The sequence below is a fragment of the Ambystoma mexicanum genome, chromosome 5p (assembly GCF_040938575.1).
Source record: "Ambystoma mexicanum isolate Mex_15411 chromosome 5p, UKY_AmexF1_1, whole genome shotgun sequence".
In the NCBI taxonomy this organism is placed as follows: Eukaryota; Metazoa; Chordata; class Amphibia; order Caudata; family Ambystomatidae; genus Ambystoma; species Ambystoma mexicanum.
Genome location: NC_090930.1, coordinates 51150018 through 51169369, shown reverse-complemented (window position 1 = coordinate 51169369; position 19352 = coordinate 51150018). Strand labels below are relative to the sequence as shown.

General features: G+C 50.1%; 1 protein-coding gene across 1 annotated transcript in view; it reads left to right on the top strand.

Moving 5' to 3' along the window:
• Window positions 1-678: 678 nt before the first annotated feature.
• The window catches only part of SLC7A3 (solute carrier family 7 member 3), a 118922-nt gene continuing 100248 nt past the window's right edge, over window positions 679-19352 (top strand). Inside the window, exon 1 of the mRNA XM_069612422.1 lies at window positions 679-922. The gene's annotated coding sequence lies outside the window, so the exon portion shown is untranslated. The remainder of the gene's footprint in view (window positions 923-19352) is intronic.

Sequence of the window (19352 nt, the reverse complement as noted above, 5' to 3'; positions counted from 1 at the left end):
GGAGGTGAAAGAGTCGGGTGAGGTAGATGTTGAGGTGAAGGGGAAAGAGTTGGGTGAGGTAGATGTTGAGGTGAAGGGGGAGGGGAAATAGTTGGATGAGGTAGATGTTGAGGTGAAGGGGGAGGGGAAATAGTTGGATGAGGTAGATGTTGAGGTGAAGGGGGAGGGGAAATAGTTGGGTGAGGTAGATGTTGAGGTGAAGGGGAAAGTGTTGGGTGGGGTAGATGTTGAGGTGAAGGGGAAAGAGTTGGGTGAGGTAGATGTTGAGGTGAAGGGGGAGGGGAAATAGTTGGATGAGGTAGATGTTGAGGTGAAGGGGAGGGGAAATAGTTGGATGAGGTAGATGTTGAGGTGAAGGGGGAGGGGAAATAGTTGGGTGAGGTAGATGTTGAGGTGAAGGGGGAAAGAGTTGGGTGGGGTAGATGTCGGGTGTTAGTGGGGCTGGGGAGGGGCAGGGGGTTGAGGGCGTGCGAGTGGGGGATGGTGTGTACTGTGTCACGTATGGACGGAATCTGGTGGAGGAAGGCCGGGCACTCTGTGTATTATTTGTTAGGGAGCTTAAGCTACGTTCCACACCACCCCCCCTCCCCACCCCCTGCGTCACTGAGAGTCTTACGTCACGTGTTCTCCGAATACTTCCCGCTCACAGCGTCACAGGCCACGCCCCCCGCCCCCTCGGTATGAAAGACTGTACTGGGCGCTGGGGCGTTAGAAGTGGCGGGACGGGGAAGAGCGCGCGCAGAAGGCAACCGTCACCAGCAGCAGCAGCACGCGAGCAGCCCGGGCTCGCGCAGAGTCTCTCGCCTCGCGCTCCTGCTGTCCACGCGCCGCTCGCCCGCCCGCCCGTCACCCGTCAGAGCCAGCGGCGCGCGCCACTTCCGCCGCCCGCGAGACCCACGCCCGCACGCACGCACACACTCCGGTGAGTGAAGGGAGCAAAGGGGCGCCCTCCGCGCAGTAGCCTTACTGGGGGGCGCGCTGTGATGAAAGTGTGACGCCGGGGAGGGAGGGCAATCCGGGGACGGGGGGACCGGCCCCCACGTGCGCGATATAGCGTAAACTGCCACCTGGAAGGGGCGGGGCAACATGTGGGGACCGCATCGTGGCGCTATATATAGTGCTTCTCAAGGCCCCCCTACTGGGACAAGCCCACAGAGACCAAGGAGAGTCCCAGTCCACGACTACGCACTGTCTCCACCCCAGTGGATGGGGTAACGAGGCTCCAGCCTCGGCTGATGGATAAAATATCCCAGCCTGAACAAGACGGGCAGCTCGGGGCATGGCATGGTGCATGCATGTAAGAAGACGGGCAGCTCGGGGCATGGCATGGTGCATGCATGTAAGAAGACTCGGGGGCATGGCATGGTGCGTGCATGTAAGAAGACTCGGGGCATGGCATGGTGCATGCCTGTGGCATGGTGCATGTAAGAAGACTGGCAGCTCGGGGCATGGCATGGTGCATGCATGTAAGAAGACTCGGGGCATGGCATGGTGCGTGCATGTAAGAAGACTCGGGGCATGGCATGGTGCATGCCTGTGGCATGGTGCATGTAAGAAGACTGGCAGCTCGGGCATGGTGCATGCATGTAAGAAGACTCGGGGCATGGCATGGTGCATGCCTGTGGCATGGTGCATGTAAGAAGACGGGCAGCTCGGGGCATGGCATGGTGCATGCATGTAAGAAGACTCGGGGCATGGCATGGTGCATGCATGTAAGAAGACGGGCAGCTCGGGGCATGGCATGGTGCATGCATGTAAGAAGACTCGGGGCATGGCATGGTGCGTGCATGTAAGAAGACTCGGGGCATGGCATGGTGCATGCCTGTGGCATGGTGCATGTAAGAAGACTGGCAGCTCGGGGCATGGCATGGTGCATGCATGTAAGAAGACTCGGGGCATGGCATGGTGCGTGCATGTAAGAAGACGGGCAGCTCGGGGCATGGCATGGTGCATGCATGTAAGAAGACTCGGGGCATGGCATGATGCATGCATGTAAGAAGACGGGCAGCTCGGGGCATGGCATGGTGCATGCATGTAAGAAGACTCGGGGCATGGCATGGTGCGTGCATGTAAGAAGACTCGGGGCATGGCATGGTGCATGCCTGTGGCATGGTGCATGTAAGAAGACGGGCAGCTCGGGGCATGGCATGGTGCATGCATGTAAGAAGACTCGGGGCATGGCATGGTGCGTGCATGTAAGAAGACGGGCAGCTCGGGGCATGGCATGGTGCATGCATGGTGCGTGCATGTAAGAAGACGGGCAGCTCGGGGCATGGCATGGTGCATGCATGTAAGAAGACTCGGGGCATGGCATGGTGCGTGCATGTAAGAAGACGGGCAGCTCGGGGCATGGCACGGTGCATGCATGTAAGAAGACTCGGGGCATGGTGCGTGCATGTAAGAAGACTGGCAGCTCAGGGCATGGCATGGTGCATGCATGGTGCATGCATGTAAGAAGACGGGCAGCTCGGGGCATGGCATGGTGCATGCATGTAAGAAGACCCGGGGCATGGCATGGTGCGTGCATGTAAGAAGACGGGCAGCTCGGGGCATGGCATGGTGCATGCATGTAAGAGGACGGGCAGCTCGGGGCATGGCATGGTGCATGCATGTAAGAGGACGGGCAGCTCGGGGCATGGCATGGTGCATGCATGTAAGAAGACGGGCAGCTCGGGGCATGGCATGGTGCATGCATGTAAGAGGACGGGCAGCTCGGGGCATGGCATGATGCATGCATGTAAGAGGACGGGCAGCTCGGGGCATGGCATGGTGCATGCATGTAAGAGGACGGGCAGCTCGGGGCATGGCATGGTGCATGCATGTTAGAAGACGGGCAGCTCGGGGCATGGCATGGTGCATGCATGTAAGAGGACGGGCAGCTCGGGGCATGGCATGGTGCATGCATGCCTCCGTTAGTTGCCCGGGCCCCCTGCCCATGTGGCAGGCTCATGCTGCCAGCGCTGGGACTCTTGCGTCAGCTTTTACAGCTTCCTGGCACTAAAGCGCTGGTGTAACCCGCCCGCCTCTTGCATCAGCCGTGGAGGAGGGTGGCTGCACCCCCACTCTCCTGCACACCCTTTAATCCGGCCGGACTCTGCCTGCTCCGCGCACCCGGATGGGCGCTGTTCGGGGTTTCCGGCTCCCAGTCGCCAGATCTGCTTTCTTAGTTTTGCAGCAACAGCTTTAGGAACTCTGCAGATGGAATATATATATATATATATGGCGAGCCAGCGAACTAATGCCGCGGGGTTCTTACTGGTGCTTTGGGTCGTGCCCCCCTGCTTCTGTGGCGCGTGTCCTGGGGTCCATCTGGAAGCGGCGTCTTCTGAAGTTCCAGTGGTAGAGGCCCGGGCTCGCCCTCGGCATGTGGGGGGGAGGAGGGGGCATGTACGCGCCCTATAATGCCCGCCGTGTCCTCGGGGGAGCAGAGAGTGGGTGCTGAAGTGTATCCCCTCATCAAATCAAATGGCCTTTCAGACCCCGGGGAGGCAGGGGGGGGGGGCGAATAACCATGTGGACTTCATTATCACATCGGATGATGATTACCCACGTACAAGCTCAGTGGGCTAACGCGTCGGTTGCTGAGGTCTTCCTCTTTTCCAACGTTTCCTAAAGTGGAGGACTGGCTGTTCTAACATGGACTAAGCACAGCCTGTATATTGCGATGGTCGCAGGGTTGCTTGCATGCCGGTAGTGTGATGGTTGCAGGGCTGCCTGGATACTGATGGTTGCCTGGATACTGATAGTGCGATGGTTGCGGGGTTGCCTGGATACTGATGGTGTGATGGTTGTGGGGCTGCCTGGATACTGATGGTTGTGGGGCTGCCTGGATACTGATGGTTGTGGGGCTGCCTGGATACTGATGGTTGTGGGGCTGCCTGGATACTGATGGTGTGATGGTTGCGGGGTTGCCTGCATGCCGATAGTGCGATGGTTGCAGGGTTAGCCTGGATACTGATAGTGAGATGGTTGCAGGGTGGCTTGGATACTGATGGTGTGATGGTTTGCGGGGCTGCCTGGATACTGATGGTGTGATGGGTGTGGGACTGCCTGGATACTGATGGTGTGAGGGTTTGTGGGGTTGCCTGGATACTGATGGTTGCGGGGTTGCCTGGATACTGATGGTGTGAGGGTTTGTGGGGTTGCCTGGATACTGATAGTTGCGGGGTTGCCTGGATACTGATGGTGTGATGGGTGTGGGACTGCCTGGATACTGATGGTGTGAGGGTTTGTGGGGTTGCCTGGATACTGATGGTTGCGGGGTTGCCTGGATACTGATGGTGTGAGGGTTTGTGGGGTTGCCTGGATACTGATAGTTGCGGGGTTGCCTGCATGCCGATAGTGCGATGGTTGCAGGGTTTGCCTAGATACTGATCGTGAGATGGCTGCAGGGTGGCTTGGATACTGATGGTGTGATGGTTTGCGGGGCTGCCTGGATACTGATGGTGTGATGGTTGTGGGGCTGCCTGGATACTGATGGTTGCAGGGTTTGCTTGGATACTGATAGTACGAAGGTTACGGGGCTGCCTGGATACTGATGGTGTGATGGTTGCAGGGTTGCCTGGATGATGATAGTGCGATGGTTGCGGGGTTGCCAGGATACTTATAGTGCAATGGTTGTGGGGCTGCCTGGATACGGATAGTGCGATGGTTGCGGGGTTGCCTGGATACTGATGGTGTGATGGTTGTGGGGCTGCCTGGATACTGATGGTTGTGGGGCTGCCTGGATACTGATGGTTGTGGGGCTGCCTGGATACTGATGGTTGTGGGGTTGCCTGCATGCCGATAGTGCGATGGTTGCAGGGTTTGCCTAGATACTGATCGTGAGATGGCTGCAGGGTGGCTTGGATACTGATGGTGTGATGGTTTGCGGGGCTGCCTGGATACTGATGGTGTGATGGTTGTGGGGCTGCCTGGATACTGATGGTTGCAGGGTTTGCTTGGATACTGATAGTACGAAGGTTACGGGGCTGCCTGGATACTGATGGTGTGATGGTTGCGGGGTTGCCTGGATGATGATAGTGGGATGGTTGCAGGGTTTGCCTGGATACTGATGGTGTGATGGTTTGCGGGGCTGCCTGGATACTGATGGTGTGATGGTTGCGGGGTTGCCTGGATACTGATAGTGCAATTGTTGCAGGGTTGCCTGGATACTGATGGTGTGATGGTTTGCGGGGCTGCCTGGATACTGATGGTTGCGGGGTTTGCTTGGATACTGATATTACGGGGCTGCCTGAATACTGATAGTGCGATGGTTACTGGGCTGCCTGGATACTGATGGTGTGATGGTTGTGGGGCTGTCTGGATACTGATGGTGTGATGGTTTGCGGGGCTGCCTGGATACTGATGGTGTGATGGTTTGCGGGGCTGCCTGGATACTGATGGTGTGATGGTTACGGGGCTGCCTGGATACTGATGGTGTGATGGTTGTGGGGCTGCCTGGATACTGATGGTTGCAGGGTTTGCTTGGATACTGATAGTACGAAGGTTACGGGGCTGCCTGGATACTGATGGTGTGATGGTTGCGGGGTTGCCTGGATGATGATAGTGGGGTGGTTGCAGGGTTTGCCTGGATACTGATGGTGTGATGGTTTGCGGGGCTGCCTGGATACTGATGGTGTGATGGTTGCGGGGTTGCCTGGATACTGATAGTGCAATTGTTGCAGGGTTGCCTGGATACTGATGGTGTGATGGTTTGCGGGGCTGCCTGGATACTGATGGTTGCGGGGTTTGCTTGGATACTGATATTACGGGGCTGCCTGAATACTGATGGTGTGATGGTTGTGGGGCTGTCTGGATACTGATGGTGTGATGGTTTGCGGGGCTGCCTGGATACTGATGGTGTGATGGTTTGCGGGGCTGCCTGGATACTGATGGTGTGATGGTTACGGGGCTGCCTGGATACTGATGGTGTGATGGTTTGTGGGGTTGCCTGGATACTGATGGTGTGATGGTTGTGGGGCTGCCAGGATACTGATGGTTACGGGGCTGCCTGGATACTGATGGTGTGATGGTTGTGGGGCTGCCTGGATACTGATGGTTGTGGGGCTGCCTGGATACTGATGGTGTGATGGTTGCGGGGTTGCCTGCATGCCGATAGTGCGATGGTGGCAGGGTTAGCCTGGATACTGATAGTGAGATGGTTGCAGGGTGGCTTGGATACTGATGGTGTGATGGTTTGCGGGGCTGCCTGGATACTGATGGTGTGATGGTTGGGGGCTGCCTGGATACTGATGGTTGCAGGGTTTGCTTGGATACTGATAGTACGATGGTTACGGGGATGCCTGGATACTGATGGTGTGATAGTTGCAGGGTTGCCTGGATGATGATAGTGCGATGGTTGCGGGGTTGCCAGGATACTGATAGTACGATGGTTGCGGGGTTGCCTGCATGATGATAGTGGGATGGTTGCAGGGTTTGCCTGGATACTGATGGTGTGATGGTTTGCGGGGCTGCCTGGATACTGATGGTGTGATGGTTGCGGGGTTGCCTGGATACTGATGGTGTGATGGTTTGCGGGGCTGCCTGGATACTGATGTTGTGATGGTTACGGGGCTGCCTGGATACTGATGGTGTGATGGTTGTGGGGCTGCCAGGATACTGATGGTGTGATGGTTGCGGGGCTGCCTGGATACTGATGGTGTGATGGTTGTGGGGCTGCCTGGATACTGATGGTTACGGGGCTGCCTGGATTGTGATGGTTGCGGGGTTGCCTGCATGCCGATAGTGCGATGCTTGCAGGGCTGCCTGGATACCGGAAGGGTATGTATAGGTGCTCAGCCGTGAATTGTTACCCGGGCATCCAGAGGGTAAGCTGGAGAGCTGTGCAAAGGGTGACGTCCTGATGTGTTGTGGCTAGCAGGACAAGCAGACGGGTAGCGTGACTGTCGCGGCCATGCACCCTGTGTACGCGGGGTACACAGGGTGCACAGCACTGATGGCCAGTTTGCGGGTGCCAATCCTCGGGTCCTCCGGTTCCTGTCACTCCTTGCGTTGAGGGGAGGGGAGGGGGATAGTGTATGCTTCCCTATCTGCTGATGAGGTCACCTGGCAGCCGTTTCCTGCTCCTGGTGATGCGTGCCATCACCTTTGCCTTCCAGCTGCAGGCGTTTAAACTCGTAGCTTGGGTGGGGGGCAATGCGATGCCATCGCGGGCGTTACCTTTGAGGGACGCTGTCTAGTAGGCCATGCGTGTTATTAATGACCGTCTCTTTCCACCAGCATTGACGGTGGTGCTTGAATCTAACCGAATGCTTTGTCTGGGACAGTTCCCTTCGCTATTGGTTTGGCTGCTCTAAGCCTTTAAAGAAGGGGACCAGCCATTTGCAAACACGTTTATGTTCTGGCTGAGCCAGCCACGTGTTTCATCCTTTCCAGGCGGTGCAGCCTTGAGTTGGCGTGTGCTCTCTTGTCGGTGGGGCAAGCAGACCTGAGCTGCAGCACTATTCAACCCCGTGGGAGCAGGGGCCTTTCTGGGTGAGTGTAGTGCACACCTGGTATAGTTGCTTCTAGGTGATCCCAGGTGTGACAGCCAAACACAATAGGTTAAGCGGTGCGCCCAAGATCACAGTGGCGAGGCCTGGCTGTGATTCCAGGTTTTCGCATTGCACAGCTTGCCATCTATTCGCTTGCCTCTTTAGTCTTGCACGCAGTGTTGTCTGCATGGATGTTTGGCAGGTGTTCTGCCCTTTGCATGGGTGCAAACAATTGCATTTTCTATATTGTGGGTTGAGTGTTAAACTGTGAGAAGCGTTTGACTGAGTCACTAGCGACCTCACTTAAAGTGAAAGGTAGGAGTAACTGGGGAGGGTGGGTAGCTCGGGGGTAGATGGGTCAAACGTTTCAATCTTACAGCATGGCCAAACTTAGCCCTTTATTCTTCTGAGGTGCATAAAGTCAGTGGCATGACTTGGGGCAATACTACCTGTTATTACAGCGCTTAGAAGCTAGCGGAATCCGGAAGGAAGTGGGAAATGTCAACAAGCTATTGGTATCGGAAGAAAGTCGGACTAGAGGCTGCATTTTAAGTTAATTCGTTTTTGGCGCATTTGATGTCTTTTTATTTGACACACCAAAGCGTTTTGTGTGTGTGCAAGTCACTGTTTAGTTACATATGGCGCATGCCTGGGAAGTTTAATTGGCATTTTCTGTCTAGTTTCTGCTTTGGGACAAGCACTAAATGCACTCGCTCAGTATCAGCGGTTTCTTTATTTTCTTAAGGAGCATCCACTGCTTAGTGCACCTCAATGTGACTTGGCACCTTGACCTGGAAAACAGGGTTCATTATGTGTCACCATGCACAAAGCACTCCGAAGTTAATCGGTGCGCTGCCCAACTCAGCACCCTGTTGCTCAATGGCGTCTATGTGGTGCTCCTCTATGTAACTGCACATATGTCTGTTTTTCTCCGATGTGTCCCATGTCCATTCAATAGCACACAGGAATGTTTTATGTATGTGGCTCTGACGAGTGCCATACTGTGCTCACTCTTAAACACATAAAGCAATCCAAGAAGTTTCCTCAAATTGCTCATCCCCTCGAACAAACACCCTTTGTCAACTGCCACACCATAATGTTCACTAGCTGCAGGCTTGTCAACTGCCACACCATAATGTTCACTAGCTGCAGGCTTGTCAACTGCCACACCATAATGTTCACTAGCTGCAGGCTTGTAGACCGCCGCACCATAATGTTCACTAGCTGCAGGCTTGTATACTGCCACACCATAATGTTCACTAGCTGCAGGCTTGTCAACTGCCACACCATAATGTTCACTAGCTGCAGGCTTGTAGACCGCCACACCATAATGTTCACTAGCTGCAGGCTTGTCAACTGCCACACCATAATGTTCACTAGCTGCAGGCTTGTAGACCGCCGCACCATAATGTTCACTAGCTGCAGGCTTGTATACTGCCACACCATAATGTTCACTAGCTGCAGGCTTGTCAACTGCCACACCATAATGTTCACTAGCTGCAGGCTTGTAGACCGCCGCACCATAATGTTCACTAGCTGCAGGCTTGTCAACTGCCACACCATAATGTTCACTAGCTGCAGGCTTGTCAACTGCCACACCATAATGTTCACTAGCTGCAGGCTTGTAGACCGCCGCACCATAATGTTCACTAGCTGCAGGCTTGTATACTGCCACACCATAATGTTCACTAGCTGCAGGCTTGTCAACTGCCACACCATAATGTTCACTAGCTGCAGGCTTGTAGACCGCCGCACCATAATGTTCACTAGCTGCAGGCTTGTATACTGCCACACCATAATGTTCACTAGCTGCAGGCTTGTCAACTGCCACACCATAATGTTCACTAGCTGCAGGCTTGTAGACCGCCACACCATAATGTTCACTAGCTGCAGGCTTGTCAACTGCCACACCATAATGTTCACTAGCTGCAGGCTTGTAGACCGCCGCACCATAATGTTCACTAGCTGCAGGCTTGTATACTGCCACACCATAATGTTCACTAGCTGCAGGCTTGTCAACTGCCACACCATAATGTTCACTAGCTGCAGGCTTGTAGACCGCCACACCATAATGTTCACTAGCTGCAGGCTTGTAGACCGCCGCACCATAATGTTCACTAGCTGCAGGCTTGTCAACTGCCACACCATAATGTTCACTAGCTGCAGGCTTGTCAACTGCCACACCATAATGTTCACTAGCTGCAGGCTTGTAGACCGCCGCACCATAATGTTCACTAGCTGCAGGCTTGTATACTGCCGCACCATAATGTTCACTAGCTGCAGGCTTGTCAACTGCCGCACCATAATGTTCACTAGCTGCAGGCTTGTCGCCGCACCATAATGTTCACTAGCTGCAGGCTTGTCAACTGCCACACCATAATGTTCACTAGCTGCAGGCTTGTATACTGCCACACCATAATGTTCACTAGCTGCAGGCTTGTCAACTGCCACACCATAATGTTCACTAGCTGCAGGCTTGTAGACCGCCACACCATAATGTTCACTAGCTGCAGGCTTGTCAACTGCCACACCATAATGTTCACTAGCTGCAGGCTTGTAGACCGCCGCACCATAATGTTCACTAGCTGCAGGCTTGTATACTGCCACACCATAATGTTCACTAGCTGCAGGCTTGTCAACTGCCACACCATAATGTTCACTAGCTGCAGGCTTGTAGACCGCCACACCATAATGTTCACTAGCTGCAGGCTTGTAGACCGCCGCACCATAATGTTCACTAGCTGCAGGCTTGTCAACTGCCACACCATAATGTTCACTAGCTGCAGGCTTGTCAACTGCCACACCATAATGTTCACTAGCTGCAGGCTTGTAGACCGCCGCACCATAATGTTCACTAGCTGCAGGCTTGTATACTGCCGCACCATAATGTTCACTAGCTGCAGGCTTGTCAACTGCCGCACCATAATGTTCACTAGCTGCAGGCTTGTCGCCGCACCATAATGTTCACTAGCTGCAGGCTTGTCAACTGCCACACCATAATGTTCACCAGCTGCAGGCTTGTATACTGCCACACCATAATGTTCACTAGCTGCAGGCTTGTATGCTGCCACACCAGCTGCAGGCTTGTAAACAGTTCATTAGCTGCAGGCTAGCACTAATAAGAAATGGTAATGCCTGCTCTGTTAGGTAAAGCATTGGCCTGCTCTTCTGTTTTTGCAGAAATAACCCCGGAGGCCTGCCTAATGGTGAGGAAGTAGTTGCTGAGGAACTGTGGACCCTTTACCATGCGTTAGAAGTAGTTATTATTAAAACGGTTCATCAGCTCATTACTGGTCAGGCTGAAGTTAGTAACTGGTACAATAATTTCCGTGTATCCTTTTTGTGCTGCTCCTCATCTAAAATTCTCCAGAAACAAGAAGCAACAGAGCCCTTGAGTGTCCGATGTTGCAGCCATTTAAGATGTCTGAAATGAGTGTATTGTTCATGGTTACAAACCTTTTAATCTTAGGCTGAGTGATCTGAGCACCAAGCCATGTGTCTGTTATGCCTTTAGAGATTCACATATACAACCCTTTGATCACAGGCTTGTTTATCAAGTATAGAGATCTCTTATCACTGTTATATTTATGAAATGCTCTGATTTAATGCAAAGCAGATATGAACACTCATTGGTGCTATTTTTCCCCGTTCCACTCTGCGGCAAGGCCTTTCCTAAAAGTAAGTGACAGAAGAACCATTTACTTGTGCAGCAACAGCAGTGTTTTCGCATTATATATAATTTCTAAAGTACTTCTAGTAGTACAATGTAATGAAACAAGCTTCATTGTATAGCAATGATGTATTGATATTGAGGAGGAGAGTTTGTCATGCAACAGAATAGTTTGAGAGTGACGTGTGCCAGTAAGAGGGCACATTCTAGTGTTTCTTCTTGTGCACCAAGTTGGCTAGAAACTGCCATGAGTGTGCCACAAGGCATACATTCGTTTTCAAAAATAAATTTGCAGAGTTTGCTAATTAAAATTGTCTTGATTAGCAAACACACTCATTTGATTAGCAATGTTCTACTAATGTTATCAGAAGAATTTGTACCCAGCACATAAAACGAGCAACAGTGCAGCAGTTGTGTGTACCACTGTAGACATTAGTGAGATGAGTCAGGCCTTGCAAGTTTGTTAAAATTGTGCTGGTCCTGATGGTCAAGTAACTTAGTTTACCTACTCGACTTAAGAGAAATGCACACGGCCCATGGGTGACATAAAATGTAAATGCACTTTCTGTAAAATGATACATGTCACCACAACTCCACTTTGTTTGGCGCAGCCACACAGAGGTCATCCATGCACAGTGAAGCATGTATTCGACATTTACTGCAAACAATGTAAATGTTTTTCAAAGATCCCCTGCAAATGGTACTCACCCCTCATAAAATCTACCCGACTATTTGAGTGGGTGAAAAGACTGCGCGAGCACTGGTTGAGAGCCTGTAAAATGTAAACAATTAGCTTCATGAATGGATGCAAATAGATATTGGCTCTGTGTGGCCAGCGCTCTCCCACAGGTGCTAATAAATAATTCAATCATAAAGTAATGCAGGCTCTAGAGGCTTAGGGTAGTACAGTAAGTCTGTAGATGTACAGACTGGATGGAACTATTCATCACTACTTTGCGCAAACATCTGGTTAGCTTTGTGTGTCCATTATGTGAGAAGAAATAAAGTCGGAGACTAAGCAGAGTGAATGGTGTAGCGGGCAGAGAACTGGGGAAACTAGGTGGAATATTTTAGTTTGCTGCCAGCCCCCTTTCAGGATAGCTGGTATAAAGCAACAAGGTCTTAAGATAGAATGTCAAGGAGTTTAGGATCAGCTCACGGATTGAGCACCATTTGCCCCAATGTATGCAACTAGCAGGTTACAGAACCATGTATGCAACCAGCAGGTTACAGAACCATGTATGCAACCAGCGGGTTACAGAACCATGTATGCAACCAGCGGGTTACAGAACCATGTATACAAGTAGCGGGTTACAGAACCATGTATGCAACTGGCGGGTTACAGAACCATGTATGCAACTAGCGGGTTACAGAGCCAGGTTTACCATCAAAAGCATTGGACAGTTATCATGTACATTCAAAACTGTTCACTCTGCAATATAATGTGTCTTCTCAAACAAAATGAAATATAGTTAACACTGAGATTTGGATACACTAACCTAAACTTTCCTGTGACGCATGGAGACAATGCAGTGTTACAGTAGCAATACTGTAATTATGCATTAGCAACAACTTAACATTTTAGGTACTGAATCGCATGGCTGTCTTAAAAAAAATAAAAGAAGTAAACACACCACATTCTGTTCTATCACCCCAATTACTTCTGGTCTGCACTCTCTCCATTATCCCTTTGAACTTGCAGAGAAAGGATGGTGGAGAGATCCATGTGGGCAAGAGAGGTATGCAGGGCGAGCTGTGCTTTAATAGAACGGGATAAATGAAATAGCTAGATTTGCTAACTACAGAATTGCATAGCAAATTGCTATGCAACACTGCTTATTTTGTGCCTTGTGTGTCCCATTTTAAAATCACTTGATTTCTTCCTATTCGGACACCATAGTGATCCTTCCACTGCTGATTGGTCACCCCGTCCCATGGCATTCAAAAGACTTATGGTGTTGTGAGGTGAGCTGTATCCGCACAGGACCTTTTACGGCCTAGTACACTTCGATCGCCATCATGGCATGTATGGGAGTGTTGAGGGGATGGAGCTGGGTTGTGATATAAAGTCTAAGCAGATTGGGACCGTTCATTCCACTTGTAAAGCGTGTGAATGTGAACAGTTTTCCTTTTGGTTTGGCTTCACTTGCCGCCTGGGTAACGTGGGCTTTGTAATGCAGCACTAGTTAGATTAGAAACAGGCATACTTTGTTTGGCTGTCGACGGATTTTTGAATTAGACCTAGCATTTGGTTTGGCAATAGGCTCAAACGTTTTTTACACTGAAATTCGAGAAGTTCAGTGTAATTGAATTAATTAATAACTTTGGAGAAGGTGTGGGGTAGTAGCCTTGCGGGATCACAGGCCTGCTGAGATCTTGCGAGACTACAGCCACCGAGACGCGCACGGCACAAACAACGTGCCAGACTCGGACCGGGAGACAAGCAGACGCTGCCCGGCACTCCTCTAAGTTCATGCAAGCGACCTGATTCCATATGAACTTTCCACAATAGTGACATTACAATGGAGTATAATTCCACAGCAGTGAAGTAACTGCAGTGGTTGCTCACAGGACTAACGTGTAACAAATTATCCATCTGTGTTGCCTTATACAATAAAGCCCTTCCCTTAACAATCTGGTCTTCAGCGCTTCATAAGCTACAAGCTAATTGGCGACGATGACCAGGGAATACGTTCCACGCTGCCGTCTTGCAAGGAGCTATGCCGCTTCCTGCGTTTCTCCAGTCACCAGGTAGGCCTGGGATACCTTGGCTGCAATGGGAACCATTATTCAATACTTATCTGGAAGCCTTGGGAGGCACGGGTTATACCGCAGGAAGAAAGGAGGACATGTTACTTAATGCCATGGGTGTCGAAGGACAGCATGTATTTGCAGGCCTCAAGCCAGAGCCCGCTGAATGTGACAGGGACAATGTGTTCAAGGAGGCGGTTCGTTGCATCGTAAAACGATTTGCCAACAAAGAAAATGTGGTCCTGCACCAATTGAAGTTCTACACCAGGAAACCGGAGAACGGTATTTGTGTTTTTTTAATTTGTATAGCGCACCAGGCCCAGGGGCAACCGGGCGCATCACTTAGTTACAACATAAGAAAATCAGAACCATAATTACAAAGTTTACAAGTATAATACAGAATTTACAGGTATAATAATAGCAATGATGAACCTGAACTGGTGGATGAGAGAGTGAGCAGCTCAGTGTGGATTTGGAGATAATGCTGAGAATGTCATCTGCGACATGTTGGTGGTACACACACATTGCAGAAAAGTCCAGAACTAATTCATACTGGAAAAAGAGTTTACCTTGGACAAAGCCATCCAGATTTCAAGAGCGGAAGAAGAAACCTCATGCAGTCAGAAAGAAATGGCGGGAGCTGCGTTGGCCTCCGAGGTCTCTGTGGTACTGTGGAAAGTACACCATGAAAAGCCCAGCACGGGATGCTCACAATGATGCAGGCGTGAAAAGTGGAGAGCCCCTGAGCAGTCATAGGTGCACCCAACATCTGTCGAATGACAAGGAATGTCCCGTAAGGAACAAAGACTGCTCCAGCTGTAGGAGGTTCGGTCACATCGCAGTTGCATGCAGATGGAAGCTGATCACGATCATCGGAGTGGAAAGATGCACAAGCGAAGATGAGGAGGAAGACGTCAGACCGACCGTCATCCTGGTGAATTCCTCCTGAGTGAGAATGGAACAACCCTATTGCGTAATAAGTGGACGGCAAGGAGACCCGAGTGATGGCTATCTCAGGCTCTGGCTTGACGACCATTCCTATCCAGACGTATAAGAGTATGGTGGGATAACAAGCTGTAGGGTGACCAGATTTTAGAGAAAAAAAAACCCGGACTGGCCATTGAAATAGAAGTAGGACTAAACTAAATACACATATATAACTTTAGTCCTACTTCTATGTCGCTGGCCCGTGGCGGGAGGCGCGGAGGGGGTGTGCTAACCTGCACACTCCTCTCATTGGAGGAGAGCGCTGGGGAGGGGAAGAAATGGGGGCGTGCATTCGCGCAGGAAGAGGGGCGCCGGGACCCGATTTCGGGATTCCGAAATCGGGTCCCGACAAAAAATTGCACAGTGACCAAAACCCCGGACGGGGTTTATAAAATAAAAAAACTATTGGGACCCCGGGACGGAGGGTGATTTCCCCGGACTGTCCCAGGAAAACCCAGACGTCTGGTCACCCTAACAAGCAGGGGAGCCGACTTGTGAATTTCCCGGGGGGGGAGGGGCCAAATACAGGAAGTGACATCACTGGCAGTTATATGACTGCAAATTTGCATGTAGTCACCAACTTGGTGCAAAGGCGCGCGGGGGGGTGTTGGCGCGCAGCGCAGAACAGTGGAAACATTGGCTAGCATGCACTGCATATACTAAAGTCAAGAAAGAAGGAGATTTAAGCCTTCGAGTTGCATTCCACTAAGACATCACTGCCCCTAGTCCACCGCTCTATAATCGTCCAGCAACACAACTAGGATGGGAGAATGAAATGCTTGCTAAACAGAAGGTACAGCTGCAAGGTGGAGTACCACCACCACCACCAAAAAAAAAGTTCCCAATTCAAGGGAAACGAGAAGTAAAGACGTTTTCCGATTAAAAACTACCAAGCAATACGTGTGTGGTGCCATAGTTCAGTAAAACATCAACAATTCAAACTTACAATAGTGCTGCTGTAGATTGGCCAGCCACAAGTTAAATTTGCTAAGATGTTACCTCTGGGTAACCAGATAGAGTTAGGGATGTAGCTTAATCTTAAACCTTTCAGTGGACACATCAGATGTGCTGCTGAAGTATAATGCAATCCTGGCTGAAGTATAATGCAATCAAGTGTGGTTTCAGACTTGGGGGGGGGGGGGAAGAGTTTTAACTGCTTTTAACATTGTAGTTTACTAGAAATTCTGGTAAAGTAGTGTACAATGTTAAAAAGCAGTTACCCAAGCTCACCCTGCACCCAGGTGATGTTTGGGACTGATGGAAGCACTTGCGTCTAAATGTTGTAGCCATGGTTGTCTCCATGTTTTAAAAACTCCTGCTTTCCGGGTTTTCAACATTCATTTAAAACACCCCTTATTCAAAAAATGAAGGAGTCAGTAAAAAAAGCCAATGCTGAAAAGCCTATTTCGCACAAGTAGTAAGACCCAAAGGGTAAGAACGACTGTATAGCAGACCATGCCAATGTAGGATACTCCAGGATTACCCTGAGTCAAAATTCACCCACTGCAATGTTCCTAAATTCAGATTGCAGAGTAGTGTCCGACTGAACCTCAATCAGCTCTTCCTGGGCATCAAATGGATGATGCACCACCTCCTCTGCCAGAAAAGTCTGCATCACCCAGTCATTAATGCCAGCATTTACTTCAGGGAAGTATTCATCAAAGCTGGACCTTAATGTTGCTAGGTGGCTTGCCCAGCTCCGACTGTTCTTTTGCAAACGTCTAGCTTCCTCTTGAAGGCAAATACTTTTTTATTCATTCTTTCCTCTGTGTTCTCATATCCACAGGAATGCCCCCAAAGGTGGGATTGGGAGTGTGTGGGTGGTGAGTTCTAGTGGTCTTAGTTTCCTTTATAAAATACACAAATCACATAGTATGTCAACCAGACAATGTATCATTGTGTACAGCTTAAAGGGGGCCACCTGACCCAAAGCAGCACACTAGGAGATGTATTTTGGAACAATCAACATTGTAAACACACCTCTAGTTTAGATTGTAAAGAGTGCTTGTGCTGCAATTACAAGCACCCAGTTAATAAAGTCCAGACTTAAAACACTTGATCAGCATTCAGTGAGTAAAATAACCTTATAAAAATAAAATGCAGTTTTGCATAAAATTACAGAGAATTTTGGGATTATCAGGCACTGGCAAGCGGGCTCTGCTGTTGCTGTGGGAGAAGTGAGACTTGCAATGGCGACAAATTTCAGGTTAATAGTTGCCGTTTATCACAAGATGGCAGGCCAGAATAGATCTTAACCACTGAATGCCCACTGAACAGCTATAAACCCTTCTATGTCAGCAAGAGGCTGATGTAGAGGAACCAGTGATAGAAAGCAATGAGGTAATTATACTGTACAATATCCCGTGGGAGGTGATGACCCCCAAGACTCAGTGAAGGCCCCTCGTGTCAAAAGGTTGAAAAGTCCTGCCGTCTCAGTCCCCACAGTCCTAACTTCTCCTCCGCTTAGAGTGGAAGCAGTCTGCGGCGCACAGCTTGTAATGCAAATCGCACATTTTAAGCGTCAGGACAAAAAACAGAACTAAATACATTACTGAGGTAAATGAGTTCTGACTGGCAACACTGGTAATACCGTATAGATCCACATTATCGCACCGCCCAACTATGAGTTTGAGGGCAAAGGTGGAGGAAAATCCTCCAGCAAGAAGCTGGAGGTATTTCCTCCACCATACCGCCCAAAATAGAACAATTTGGGATATTACCACCAGCAAAATTACTACCAGCACTAATACCGCTGAAATCCACCATGGAGTCCTCTGGACTCCAATTAATGGGGACTAACACTGCCTACCACCACTTGTAATCCGGCAGTAATACCGCCAGACCAAGTGGCAGTAATGGTAGTACAGTTTGGTGGTATCTCGGCAGATTTACAGGCCACACAGAGACATCACCTCTCTCCATGTTGTCTTTTATTGTAAAGTGGATTACCAGGTTTTAGACCTGTAAGATACCCCTGTCTCCTCAGGTGACTAAGACCCCCCACCATTCCATCCTACATAAACTTGATGCCCCCAGGCTTTTCTTCTAGTCTACTTTTATTCTACCCATGTAGATCCAGGAACGTCATACTCCTGTTACTTTCATGGATTATTTTACTTCCTGTTCCTTAAAGCCAGGGGTCTTAAACATGTGGCTCTCCAGATGTTTTGGACTGCGACTCCTATGATCCATCACCATTGACTATGCTGGCTGGGGCTGATGAGCATTTTAGTCCAACACATCTGCAGAGCTAAAGGTTGCAGAACCCGGCATCCAAGCAGAGGCCTGGAACACCATACTGCCACAAGCACCTTATCATTTGACTCTGGCTCTGAAATAGAGACTTTATGCCGGCCCTTTACCCCAAACACAGGTTGTTAATATTAAATCTTGGAGCTGCACGCATTAATAGCACTAGTGCAAGAAATGTTCAGGACGGGCGGTAAAAAGACTTCTGTGGTTATTATGCGGCCTTTGAGTTCAAAGGGTTTGATTGGCCAGGGAATAGCACACGAGGCATGGAGTTGGGACAGGATGGCAGGTTAGCTGCTGGCAACCTTTCAGGTGGCAACCGTAAACCCATGAAGAGGGAGCGGAGATGTGCAGTGCTTCTTTGCCCCACTGATTTGTCAGAGCTACATTTTCAAAGCCTCTCTCTGAATGGAGCATGAGTGCATTCATCTCTCAGTTGACTCACCCAGTTATTGTTCTGTCTGCGTCTTCAATTTGTTATAAAACAGCACCCAAGGTTGGTGGCTCTCAGGGGGTAGGAAGCCTGGGACACTCCAAGGACAATGAACTGGCAGCCAGGGGGTTTTAGCAATGTGCTACTTTTGTAAACAAAATGAACCCCCCAAAAATCTTTTTTTTGTGACTGCACCAGTAAATCATCAAGAATCGATGACTGGGAGAGGCTGCAGGAGAGCGATTTCCCCCTAATTTGTATGGTACAGTAGCACAGATAGGAGAAAGAGGTTGGTTGGCTCTCGACTTACATCTACCTGTTCAGTAGCACACCTGGTAGTGGGTAGTTGAACTAGCTTTGGGGTCCCCGTTTCTCTGTGATAGCATTCTCTTGAGGGCATACTTTTTTAATGAACATTTAATTGCAACTGCATGTGTATACCAAGTGCTTAATTTGTAAAACAGTAGGTGCCTGTGCCTAAATATGTTCTAGCACTTCTGTGACACTTGGCCAGTTCCACACCACTGCTGCCACCCAGGGTCGGACTGGCACAAGAAATCGGCCCGGTCACCCCAAAAAAAGTGGCCCACCTCACGACACTTGACCTCTGATATCACCGGAAGTGATGTAATTTGACCCCACACCAAAGTGACATCCCGGGAAGCGATGAAACACAACCTTTCACCCCTTGACAAAATAGGAAGTGGCATCAAATAGCATTGTTCCTAAGTAAACTACACTACGAAAAATATGGTTATGATTTCACTAAGGTGATATACATTTC